The following is a 12500-nucleotide window of genomic DNA, read 5'->3' as shown; positions in this document are numbered from 1 at the left end:
GGAAGCGCAGGCAACCCGAAGGCGAGTCGAAGACAACCCGAGGGACATGGAGGAATGCACCAGTGGAGTTCGCTGCACAGGCAGGGATCCGTCCAACTCGCACAAACCGAACACAACTCACGCGCCACGACGTACACTGTGCACCAGCCCCCCAAAACGAATCACCCCCCGAAGGACTAAGAAGCCCGACGAACGCGCGAAAACATTTAGAGAGGCCGAGCAAGCACCGGTTTAGCGAATGCGAATAACAAACGCAACAAGCAACTTTCGAGGGACATACTTTTCGCAACAAGCTTCCACTAGGAAAGCATAGGCAACTCGTTCGAACGTCAAAGCCAACCAAATGGCAATTACCCGAGGGACACGCTTTTCGCAAGGCACCTTCCACTAGGGAAGCGCAAGCAACCCGAAGGCGAGTCGAAGACAACCCGAGGGACATGGAGGAATGCACCAGTGGAGTTCGCTGCACAGGCAGGGATCCGTCCAACTCGCACAAACCGAACACAACTCACGCGCCACGACGTACACTGTGCACCAGCCCCCCAAAACGAATCACCCCCCGAAGGACCAAGAAGCCCGACGAACGCGCGAAAACATTTAGAGAGGCCGAGCAAGCACCGGTTAGCGCGAATGCAAATAACAAACGCAACAGGCAACTTTCGAGGGACATACTTCTCGCAACAAGCTTCCACAAGGAAAGCACAGGCAACTCGTTCGCACGCCAAAGCCAACCAAATGGCAATTTAACCGAGGGACATGCATTTCGCAAGGCAACTTGTACAATTACCCGAGGGACATGGCATGCTTGCCAAGGCCGTGGCTTGGCATGCTTGCCAAGGCCGTGGCATGACATGCTGCTGGCCAAAGCCGGGCATGCCATGCTGTTGGACAAGGCCGTGGAAAGGCATGCTGATGGCCGAGGCCGTGGCAAGGCATGCTGATGGCCGAGGCCGTGGCGTGGCATGCCATGCTGCTGGACGAGGCCGTGGCAAGGCATGCTGCTGGCCAAGGCATTGGCATGGCATGCTGCTGCTGACCAAGGCTTGGGCTTGCCATGCTGCTGGCAAAGGCCGCGGCATGGCATGCTGCCGGCCAAGGCCGCGGCATGGCATGCTGCCGGCCAAGGCCGCGGCATGGCATGCTGCCGGCCAAGGCCGCGGCATGCCATGCTGCCGGCCAAGGCCGCGGCATGCCATGTTGCTGGCCAAGGCCGTGGCATGGCATGCTGCTGGCCAAGGCCGCGGCATGACATGCTGGCCAAGGCCGGGGCATGGCAAGCTGTTGGCCAAGGTCGTGGCATGGCAAGCTGCTGGCCAAGGCCGGGGCATAGCACGCTGCTGGCCATGGCCGTGGCATGACAAGCTTGCCAAGGCCGGGGCATGGCGTGCTGCTGGCCAAGGCTTTGGCATGCCATGTTGCTGGCCAAGGCTGTGGCATGGCATGCTGCTGGCCAAGGCCGTGGCATGGCATGCTGCTGGCCAAGGCCGTGGCATGGCATGCTGCTGGCCAAGGCCGTGGCATGGCATGCAGCTGGCCAAGGCCGTGGCATGACATGCTTGCCAAGGCCAAGGCATGGCATGCTGCTGGCCAAGGCTTTGGCATGCCATGTTGCTGGCCAAGGCTGTGGCATGGCATGCTGCTGGCCAAGGCCGTGGCATGGCATGCTGTTGGCCAAGGCCGTGGCATGGCATGCTGCTGGCCAAGGCCGGGGCATGGCATGCTGCTGGCCAAGGCCGTGGCATGGCATGCTGCTGGCCAAGGCCGTGGCATGACATGCTTGCCAAGGCCAAGGCATGGCATGCTGCTGGCCAAGGCTTTGGCATGCCATGTTGCTGGCCAAGGCTTTGGCATGCCATGTTGCTGGCCAAGGCTGTGGCATGGCATGCTGGCCTAGGCCAACGTGCCACCGCCACCGCCGCGGGCCGCCACTCGACGCATCCCGTGCTTGGCTATGTAGTTTCGATGCCACAAGCCAATGCCACAAGCCAAGCGATGGCATGTGCCAAGCGCCCGCCTAGGCATAGGCGTGGCCTGTGGCCTGGCCATGCTGGCCAGCCTTAAGGGAGGTGCCCCCCCCTTATAATAGCCTGTTAAGCCCTTTTCAATCTGGCAGGAGGAAACATCAAGCATGTTCGAGGAGTCATAATGGGGTTTTTTTAAAAAGTAATGGTTTTTTGCCAAAACTTTCAACATGAAAGTTGTATGAAATAATTTAATACACCATAAAAAAAATTATAAAAAAATATTTGGCCACCGGAATATTTTATTTTAATTTATTTCAATTTTAATACTTAAAAAATAATAAAAATTACTAAAAATACTCAAAAAATTCTAGAAAAATTCCAACAATTATAAGATGAGGCACTAGTAATTATAGTAATTTTTTTAATTATTTTTTTATTTTTAATTTATTTTATTATAATTTTTATGAGTAAATAAATAATTAAAAAGCCCGACGAACGTGCAAAAACTCTTAGAGAAACCCAGCAAGCATCGGATAGCTCGAATGCAAATAACAAACGCAACAGGCAACTTCCGAGGGACATACTTTTCCCAACAAGCTTCCACTGGGGAAAGCACTAGCAACGGGTTCGCAAGTCAAAGGCAACCAAACGGCTATTACCCGAGGGACAAGCATTTCGCAGGGCAACATATACGTAAGTCAAAGCCAAACCAAATGGCAATTACACGAGGGACAGGATTGCTTGCCAAGGGCGTGGCATGCGATGTTCTAGCCCAAGGCAAAGGCACGCCACGCTGCGGGACAAGGCCGTGGCAAGACATGCGGCTGGCCTTGGCCTTGGCATGGCATGCCGCCGGCTTTGGCTGGGCTGCGTTGGCCTTGCCATGGAATGTTGCTGGCTTCGGATGGGCTGCCTTGGCCTTGGCCTTGGCCGTGGCATGGCATGCTGCTGGCCTTGGCCTTGGCCTTGGCATGGCATGCTGGCGGCTTTGGCTGGGCTGCCTTGGCCGTGGCATGGCATGCTGCTGGCCTAGGCCTTGGCATGGCATGCTGCTGGCTTTGGCTGGCAGCCTTGGTCGTGGCATGGCATGCTGCTGGCCTTGGCCTTGGCATGGCATGCCGCCGGCTTTGGCTGGGCTGCGTTGGCCGTGGCATGGCATGCTGCTGGCCTTGGCCTTGGCATGGCATGCTGCTGGCTTTGGCTGGCCTGCCTTGGCCGTGGCATGGCATGCTGCTGGCCTAGGCCTTGGCATGGCATGCTGCTGGCTTTGGCTGGCCTGCCTTGGCCGTGGCATGGCATGCTGCTGGCATAGGCCATGGCATGGCATGCTGCTGGCTTTGGCTGGCCTGCCTTGGCCGTGGCATGGCATGCTGCTGGCCTTGGCCTTGACATGGCATGCTGCTGGCTTTGGCAGGCCTGCCTTGGCCGTGGCATGGCATGCTGCTGGCCTAGGCCTTGGCATGGCATGCTGCTGGCTTTGGCTGGGCTGCCTTGGCCGTGGCATGGCATGCTGCTGGCCTTGGCCTTGGCATGGCATGCTGCTGGCTTTGGCTGGGCTGCCTTGGCCGTGGCATGGCATGCTGCTGGCCTAGGCCTTGGCATGGCATGCTGCTGGCTTTGGCTGGGCTGCCTTGGCCGTGGCATGGCATGCTGCTGGCCTAGGCCTTGGCATGGCATGCTGCTGGCTTTGGCTGGGCTGCCTTGGCCGTGGCATGGCATGTTGCTGGCCTTGGCCGTGGCATGGCATGCTGCTGGCCTAGGCCTTGGCATGGCATGCTGCTGGCTTTGGCTGGGCTGCCTTGGCCGTGGCATGGCATGCTGCTGGCCTTGGCCTTGGCATGGCATGGTGCTGGCTTTGGCTGGGCTGCCTTGGCCGTGGCATGGCATGCTGCTGGCCTAGGCCTTGGCATGGCATGCTGCTGGCTTTGGCTGGGCTGCCTTGGCCGTGGCATGGCATGCTGCTGGCCTTGGCCTTGGCATGGCATGCTGCTGGCTTTGGCTGGGCGGCCTTGGCCGTGGCATGGCATGCTGCTGGCCTAGGCCTTGGCATGGCATGCTGCTGGCTTTGGCTGGGCTGCCTTGGCCGTGGCATGGCATGCTGCTGGCCTTGGCCTTGGCATGGCATGCTGCTGGCTTTGGCTGGGCTGCCTTGGCCGTGGCATGGCATGCTGCTGGCCTAGGCCTTGGCATGGCATGCTGCTGGCTTTGGCTGGGCTGCCTTGGCCGTGGCATGGCATGCTGCTGGCCTTGGCCTTGGCATGGCATGCTGCTGGCTTTGGCTGGGCTGCCTTGGCCGTGGCATGGCATGCTGCTGGCCTAGGCCTTGGCATGGCATGCTGCTGGCTTTGGCTGGGCTGCCTTGGCCGTGGCATGGCATGCTGCTGGCCTTGGCCTTGGCATGGCATGCTGCTGGCTTTGGCAGGCCTGCCTTGCCCGTGGCATGGCATGCTGCTGGCCAAGGCCTTGGCCTGGCATGCTGCTGGCTTTGGCTGGGCTGCCTTGGCCGTGGCATGGCATGCTGCTGGCCTTGGCCTTGGCATGGCATGCTGCTGGCTTTGGCTGGCCTGCCTTGGCCGTGGCATGGCATGCTGCTGGCCTAGGCCTTGGCATGGCATGCTGCTGGCTTTGCCTGGGCTGCCTTGGCCGTGGCATGGCATGCTGCTGGCCTTGGCCTTGGCATGGCATGCTGCTGGCTTTGGCTGGCCTGCCTTGGCCGTGGCATGGCATTCTGCTGGCCTTGGCCTTGGCATGGCATGCTGCTGGCTTTGGCTGGGCTGCCTTGGCCGTGGCATGGCATGCTGCTGGCCTAGGCCTTGGCATGGCATGCTGCTGGCTTTGGCTGGGCTGCCTTGGCCGTGGCATGGCATGCTGCTGGCCTTGGCCTTGGCATGGCATGCTGCTGGCTTTGGCAGGCCTGCCTTGGCCGTGGCATGGCATGCTGCTGGCCTAGGCCTTGGCATGGCATGCTGCTGGCTTTGGCTGGGCTGCCTTGGCCGTGGCATGGCATGCTGCTGGCCTTGGCCTTGGCATGGCATGCTGCTGGCTTTGGCTGGGCTGCCTTGGCCGTGGCATGGCATGCTGCTGGCCTTGGCCTTGGCATGGCATGCTGCTGGCTTTGGCTGGGCTGCCTTGGCCGTGGCATGGCATGCTGCTGGCCTTGGCCTTGGCATGGCAAGCTGCTGGCTTTGGTTGGGCTGCCTTGGCCGTGGCATGGCATGCTGCTGGCCTTGGCTGCGCTGCCTTGGCCGTGGCATGGCATGCTGCTGGCCTTGGCCTTGGCATGGCATGCTGCTGGCTTTGGCTGGGCTGCCTTGGCCGTGGCATGGCATGCTGCTGGCCTTGGCCTTGGCATGGCATGCTGCTGGCTTTGGCTGGGCTGCCTTGGCCGTGGCATGGCATGCTGCTGGCCTTGGCCTTGGCATGGCATGCTGCTGGCTTTGCCTGGGCTGCCTTGGCCGTGGCATGGCATGCTGCTGGCCTTGGCCTTGGCATGGCATGCTGCTGGCTTTGGCAGGCCTGCCTTGGCCGTGGCATGGCATGCTGCTGGCCTAGGCCTTGGCATGGCATGCTGCTGGCTTTGGCTGGGCTGCCTTGGCCGTGGCATGGCATGCTGCTGGCCTAGGCCTTGGCATGGCATGCTGCTGGCTTTGGCTGGGCTGCCTTGGCCGTGGCATGGCATGCTGCTGGCCTTGGCCTTGGCATGGCATGCTGCTGGCTTTGGCAGGCCTGCCTTGGCCGTGGCAAGGCATGCTGCTGGCCTAGGCCTTGGCATGGCATGCTGCTGGCTTTGGCTGGGCTGCCTTGGCCGTGGCATGGCATGCTGCTGGCCTTGGCCTTGGCATGGCATGCTGCTGGCTTTGGCTGGGCTGCCTTGGCCGTGGCATGGCATGCTGCTGGCCTTGGCCTTGGCATGGCATGCTGCTGGCTTTGGCTGGGCTGCCTTGGCCGTGGCATGGCATGCTGCTGGCCTTGGCCTTGGCATGGCAAGCTGCTGGCTTTGGCTGGGCTGCCTTGGCCGTGGCAGGGCATGCTGCTGGCCTTGGCTGGGCTGCCTTGGCCGTGGCATGGCATGCTGCTGGCTTTGGCTGGGCTGCCTTGGCCTTGGCATGGCATGCTGCTGGCTTTGGCTGGGCTGCCTTGGCCGTGGCAGGGCATGCTGCTGGCCTTGGCTGGGCTGCCTTGGCCGTGGCATGGCATGCTGCTGGCCTTGGCCTTGGCATGGCATGCTGCTGGCTTTGGCTGGGCTGCCTTGGCCGTGGCATGGCATGCTGCTGGCCTTGGCCTTGGCATGGCATGCTGCTGGCTTTGGCTGGGCTGCCTTGGCCGTGGCATGGCATGCTGCTGGCCTAGGCCTTGGCATGGCATGCTGCTGGCTTTGGCTGGGCTGCCTTGGCCGTGGCATGGCATGCTGCTGGCCTTGGCCTTGGCATGGCATGCTGCTGGCTTTGGCAGGCCTGCCTTGGCCGTGGCAAGGCATGCTGCTGGCCTTGGCCTTGGCATGGCATGCTGCTGGCTTTGGCTGGGCTGCCTTGGCCGTGGCATGGCATGCTGCTGGCCTTGGCCTTGGCATGGCATGCTGCTGGCCTTGGCCTTGGCATGGCATGCTGCTGGCTTTGGCTGGGCTGCCTTGGCCGTGGCATGGCATGCTGCTGGCCTTGGCCTTGGCATGGCATGCTGCTGGCTTTGGCTGGGCTGCCTTGGCCGTGGCATGGCATGCTGCTGGACTTGGCCTTGGCATGGCAAGCTGCTGGCTTTGGCTGGGCTGCCTTGGCCGTGGCATGGCATGCTGCTGGCCTTGGCTGGGCTGCCTTGGCCGTGGCATGGCATGCTGCTGGCCTTGGCCTTGGCATGGCATGCTGCTGGCTTTGGCTGGGCTGCCTTGGCCGTGGCATGGCATGCTGCTGGCCTTGGCCTTGGCATGGCAAGCTGCTGGCTTTGGCTGGGCTCCCTTGGCCGTGGCATGGCATGCTGCTGGCCTTGGCCTTGGCATGGCATGCTGCTGGCTTTGGCTGGCCTGCCTTGGCCGTGGCATGCCATGCTGCTGGCCTTGGCCTTGGCATGGCATGCTGCTGGCTTTGGCTGGGCTGCCTTGGCCGTGGCATGGCATGCTGCTGGCCTTGGCCTTGGCATGGCATGCTGCTGGCTTTGGCTGGCCTGCCTTGGCTTTGGCATGGCATGCTGCGGTTCTTATCACTAGACGTGCGTTGCGTGCGAAGGCGTGCAAAGGCGTGCGCGACCATGCGCGCAACACGCGCACCGTGGTCAAAAGACCACGCGCGCGGTATTCGCACAGGCCACGCTGCCCACGCCGCGGGCATGCCAGGCCAGGCTGCCCTGGCCGGCTGCATGCCAGGCCGCCCAGGCCGTGCGCATGCCATGCCGTGCTGCCCAGGCCAGCTGCATGCCAGGCCGCCCAGGCCGTGCGCATGCCATGCCGTGCTGCCCACGCCGCGGGCATGCCAGGCCGGCTGCATGCCAGGCCGCCCAGGCCGTGCGCATGCCATGCCGTGCTGCCCACGCCGCGGGCATGCCAGGCCGGCTGCATGCCAGGCCGCCCAGGCCGTGCGCATGCCATGCCGTGCTGCCCATGCCGCGCGCATGCCAGGCCGCCCACGCCCGCGCGGATGCCACGCCATGCTGCCCAAGGCCGCGCCCAGGCCGCGCAAGGCCGCGGCCAGGCCGCCCAAGGCCGCGCCCAGGCCGCGCAAGGCCGCGCCCAGGCCGCCCAAGGCCGCGCCCAGGCCGCGCAAGGCCGCGCCCAGGCCGCGCCCAGGCCGCGCAAGGCCGCCCAAGGCCGCGGTCCAGGCCGCCCAAGGCCGCGGCCGAGCCGCCCCAGGCCGCAGCCCAGGCCGCGGTCGAGCCGCAGTGCATGTAACCCAAGGCCGCAGCCCAGGCCGCGCCCAACATGGGGCGTACCTGCCACTGCCTTGCCCTGGGCAAGGGAGGTGCCCCCCCCTTATAATAGCCTGTTAAGCCCTTTTCAGTCTGGCAGGAGGAAACATCAAGCATGTTCGAGGAGTCATAATGGGGTTTTTTTAAAAAGTAATGGTTTTTTGCCAAAACTTTCAACATGAAAGTTGTAGGAAATAATTTAATACACCATAAAAAAAATTAAAAAAATATTTTTTTACCGAAAATATTTTATTTTAATTTATTTCGATATTAATACTTAAAAAATAATAAAAATTAATAAAAATGGTCAAAACATTATGGAAAAATTCCCATAATTAAAGGATGATTCACTAGTAATTATAGAAATTATTAAATTATTTTTTTCATTTTTTTAATTTTATTTTGATTTTTTTATGCCAAATAAGGGCTTTAAAAATTCGAAAAGCTCCAGAAAAATTGCAAAAAAATAGGGAATGACATTTAAAATTGATTGTAGTGCATTTTTAATTGTGTTGCACGGTTTGGGTAAGATTATAAAAGAATCATGTTCAAAAAGATCGATCGAGGCGGTGGCATGCCATGGCCTTGGCCTTGGCCATGCCTTGCACAGGGACTTGGCCTTGCCCACTGCCTTGGCCTTGGCCTTGGCCTTGGCTTTGGCCTTGGCCTTGGCCTTGGCATGGCATGGCATGCTCGCCGAGGCCGTGGCATGCCTTGCTGCTAGCCAAGGCCGTGGCGTGGCATGCTCGCCCAGCCCGTGGCATGCCATGCTCGCCCAGCCCGTGGCACGCCATGTTGGCCCAAGGCATTGGCATGGCATGCCGGCCAAGGCATGCTGGCCAACGTTGCACAAGGCGGTGCCATGGCATGGCATGCTGACCAAGACCGTGCCATGGCATGCTGGGCGAGGCCGGGGCATGGCATGCTGGCCGAGGCCGTGGCTTGCCATGCCGCCACGGCCGTGGCATGCCGGGCAACGGACCGGCATGGCCCAGCCCGTGGCACGCCATGTTGGCCCAAGGCATTGGCATGGCATGCCGGCCAAGGCATGCTGGCCAACGCTGCGGCACGGCGAGCTGGACAAGGCGGTGCCATGGCATGGCATGCTGACCGAGGCCGTGGCATGGCATGTTGGGCGACGCCGTAGCAAGGCATGCGGGCCGAGGCCGTGGCATGGCATGTTTGCAACGCCGTGGCAAGACATGCGGGCCGTGGCATGGCATGGCATGCGGGCCGAGGCCGTGGCACGACATGTTGGCCAAGGCTAAGGCATGGCACGCCGGGCAACGCGGTGGCATGGCATGCCGGGCAACGCGGTGGCAAGGCATGCGGGCCGGGGCCGTGGCATGGCATGTTGGGCGACGCCGTAGCAAGGCATGCGGTCCGAGGCCGTGGCATGTCATGCGGGCCGAGGCCGTGGCATGGCATGCGGGACGAGGCCGTGGCATGGCATGTTGGGCGACGCCGTAGCAAGGCATGCGGGCCGAGGCCGTGGCATGTCATGCGAGCCGAGGCCGTGGCATGGCATGCGGGCCGAGGCCGTGGCATGGCAAGTTGGGCGACGTCGTGGCAAGGCATGCGGGCCGAGGCCGTGGCATGTCATGCGGGCCGAGGCCGTGGCTTGGCATGCGGGCCGAGGCCGTGGCATGGAATGTTGGGCGACGCCGTAGCAAGGCATGCGGGCCGAGGCCGTGGCATGTCATGCGGGCCGAGGCCGTGGCATGGCATGCGGGCCGAGGCCGTGTCATGGCAAGTTTGGCCCAGGCCGTGGCTCGACATGTTGGCCAAGGCTAAGGCATGGCACGCCGGTCAACGCGGTGGCATGGCATGCTGGGCAACGCGGTGGCAAGGCATGCGGGCCGAGGCCGTGTCATGGCAAGTTTGGCCCAGGCCGTGGCTCGACATGTTGGCCAAGGCTAAGGCATGGCACGCCGGTCAACGCGGTGGCATGGCATGCTGGGCAACGCGGTGGCAAGGCATGCGGGCCGAGGCCGTGGCATGGCATGTTGGGCAACGCCGTAGCAAGGCATGCGGGCCGAGGCCGTGGCATGGCATGCGGGCCGTGGCCGTGGCATGGCATGTTGGGCGACGCCGTGGCATGGCATGCCGGCCGAGGCCGTGGCATGGCATGTTTGGCAACGCCGTGGCAAGACATGCGGGCCGTGGCATGGCATGGCATGCGGGCCGAGGCCGTGGCATGGCATGCGGGCCGAGGCCGTGGCATGTCATGCGGGCCGAGGCCGTGGCATGTAATGCGGGCCGAGGCCGTGGCATGTAATGCGGGTCGAGGCCGTGGCATGGCATGTTGGGCGACGCCGTACCAAGGCATGCGGGCCGAGGCCGTGGCATGGCATGCGGGCCGAGGCCGTGGCATGGCATGTTGGGCGACGCCGTAGCAAGGCATGCGGGCCGAGGCCGTGGCTCGACATGTTGGCCAAGGCTAAGGCATGGCACGCCGGGCAACGCGGTGGCATGGCATGCTGGGCAACGCGGTGGCAAGGCATGCGGGCCGAGGCCGTGGCATGGCATGTCGGGCAACGCCGTAGCAAGGCATGCGGGCCGAGGCCGTGGCATGGCATGCGGGCCGTGGCCGTGGCCGTGGCATGGCATGTTGGGCGACGCCGTGGCATGGCATGCGGGCCGAGGCCGTGGCATGGCATGTTTGGCAACGCCGTGGCAAGACATGCGGGCCGAGGCCGTGGCATGCCATGTTGGGCAACGCCGTAGCAAGGCATGCGGGCCGAGGCCGTGGCATGGCATGCGGGCCGTGGCCGCGGCATGGCATGTTGGGCGACGCCGTGGCATGGCATGCGGGCCGAGGCCGTGGCATGGCATGTTTGGCAACGCCGTGGCAAGACATGCGGGCCGTGGCATGGCATGTTGGGCAACGCCGTGGCAAGGCATGCGGGCCGAGGCCGTGGCATGGCATGCGGGCCGAGGCCGTGGCATGTCATGCGGGCCGAGGCCGTGGCATGGCATACGGGCCGAGGCCGTGGCATGGCATGCGGGCCGAGGCCGTGGCATGGCATGCGGGCCGAGGCCGTGGCATGGCATGTTGGACGACGCCGTAGCAAGGCATGCGGGCCGGGGCCGTGGCATGGCATGTTTGGCAACGCCGTGGCATGACATGCGGGCCGTGGCGTGGCATGGCATGCGGGCCGAGGCCGTGGCGTGGCATGTTGGGCAACGCCGTGGCAAGGCATGCGGGCCGAGGCCGTGGCATGGCATGCGGGCCGAGGCCGTGGCATGTCATGCGGGGCGAGGCCGTGGCATGGCATGCGGGGCGAGGCCGTGGCATGGCATGCGGGGCGAGGCCGTGGCATGGCATGTTGGGCGACGCCGTAGCAAGGCATGCGGGCCGAGGCCGTGGCTCGACATGTTGGCCAAGGCTAAGGCATGGCACGCCGGGCAACGCGGTGGCATGGCATGCTGGGCAACGCGGTGGCAAGGCATGCGGGCCGAGGCCGTGGCATGGCATGTCGGGCAACGCCGTAGCAAGGCATGCGGGCCGAGGCCGTGGCATGGCACGCAGGCCGTGGCCGTGGCCGTGGCATGGCATGTTGGGCGACGCCGTGGCATGGCATGCGGGCCGAGGCCGTGGCATGGCATGTTTGGCAACGCCGTGGCAAGACATGCGGGCCGAGGCCGTGGCATGGCATGCGGGCCGAGGCCGTGGCATGCCATGTTGGGCAACGCCGTAGCAAGGCATGCGGGCCGAGGCCGTGGCATGGCATGCGGGCCGTGGCCGCGGCATGGCATGTTGGGCGACGCCGTGGCATGGCATGCGGGCCGAGGCCGTGGCATGGCATGTTTGGCAACGCCGTGGCAAGACATGCGGGCCGTGGCTTGTCATGGCATGCGGGCCGAGGCCGTGGCCGTAGCAAGGCATGCGGGCCGAGGCCGTGGCATGGCATGCGGGCCGAGGTCGTGGCATGTCATGCGGGCCGAGGCCGTGGCATGGCATGCGGGCCGAAGCCGGGGCATGGCATGCGGGCCGAGGCCGTGGCATGGCATGCGGGCCGAGGACGTGGCATGGCATGCGGGCCGAGGCCGTGGCATGGCATGTTGGGCGACGCCGTAGCAAGGCATGCGGGCCGAGGCCGTGGCATGGCATGTTGGGCGACGCCGTAGCAAGGCATGCGGGCCGAGGCCGTGGCTCGACATGTTGGCCAAGGCCGTGGCTCGACATGTTGGCCAAGGCTAAGGCATGGCACCACGGGCAACGCGGTGGCATGGCATGCTGGGCAACGCGGTGGCAAGGCATGCGGGCCGAGGCCGTGGCATGGCATGTTGGGCAACGCCGTAGCAAGGCATGCGGGCCGAGGCCGTGGCATGGCATGCGGGCCGTGGCCGTGGCATGGCATGTTGGGCGACGCCGTGGCATGGCATGCGGGCCGAGGCCGTGGCATGGCATGTTTCGCAACGCCGTGGCAAGACATGCGGGCCGTGGCATGGCATGGCATGCGGGCCGAGGCCGTGGCGTGGCATGTTGGGCAACGCCGTGGCAAGGCATGCGGGCCGAGGCCGTGGCAGGGCATGCGGGCCGAGGCCGTGGCATGTCATGCGGGCCGAGGCCGTGGCATGTCATGCGGGCCGAGGCCGTGGCATGGCATGCGGGCCGAGGCCGTGGCATGGCATGCGGGC

This window comes from Camellia sinensis, unplaced genomic scaffold (genome assembly GCF_055761805.1).
Source record: "Camellia sinensis isolate YWXY unplaced genomic scaffold, ASM5576180v1 Unanchor6, whole genome shotgun sequence".
NCBI lineage: Eukaryota > Viridiplantae > Streptophyta > Magnoliopsida > Ericales > Theaceae > Camellia > Camellia sinensis.
Note: the sequence above shows the minus strand (reverse complement) of the source record.